The sequence below is a fragment of the Exserohilum turcica genome (genome assembly GCF_000359705.1).
Source record: "Exserohilum turcica Et28A unplaced genomic scaffold SETTUscaffold_20, whole genome shotgun sequence".
NCBI lineage: Eukaryota > Fungi > Ascomycota > Dothideomycetes > Pleosporales > Pleosporaceae > Exserohilum > Exserohilum turcicum.
In genome coordinates, this window is record NW_007360026.1 from 686,795 (window position 1) to 687,702 (window position 908).

Below are 908 nucleotides of genomic sequence, written 5' to 3' on the forward strand. Positions count from 1 at the left end.
ACCACTATCTATGGTCGCTGTCATCCTATGTCCGTTTACTAAGACATTTGTTCGAAGTCTAAGGTCCTGCGTGCCTACGCTCTTGACTTCCTTGAGGGTCGTTTTAGGACTGCCTTCACCAGCGTGACCCTGTCCCTGGTGGCATCCTAGTTTTTTGTCGGCCTACTCTTCCTCTGTCTAGGAAAGTAGCCTGCGCCGTACTTGGCGTCTTGGTGTATTGTGCAATAGTCGTTGTAGCAGAAGGACCAGTGTAAGAGTTCATGACGCTCTTCACTGTCCTTAACTCGTTGCTTCGGCATTCGAGACGTCGTGACTTTCGACTGCTTTTCTCGGTGCATACAATATTCCGTTGCATTACATTCCTCAGCGTTTACCGTTCCGTGGTAGTAGCTGGCCGGGTTCAAGGCTTCCTTATACTGCGTCCTGTGATACTGACACATGCTTTCGCAGTTCACCCAACACAGCCGTTGGTGAGCTCAATCTTGCTTCTCGGGTCCATGGATATGACATTGCTCCACTAGACACTCATATGTCTCTAGATGTGTGTGGCAACAGTCATTGTCGTTTTTTCTTGATTTCTGCTTTTCCTGGTAATGCTTCTTGCATTTCTTCTAGCTGCAGTTAACCTAGTGCAAATCTTTGTGTTGCGTCATGCGTGCCTTGAACGAGTGAGGGTTTCGTTCCTTAATTTGAGCTTCGGGGCTCTCAAAGCGTGGTTGTTCGTAAATCGCTTGATACCTGATCTCTTCAGCGTTAGGGCCCATAATCGCGATACGTCCCTGCTGATGGCAATCGTCTGCCTGGTGTGCGGCGTCTCCGCAGACCCAGCATTGGTGATTCCTTAGGCGGCTCTGGATTTCAGCCCCGTCAATCTTCCAATCTGTTTCCTGTGGTATGTCCCACCAGAC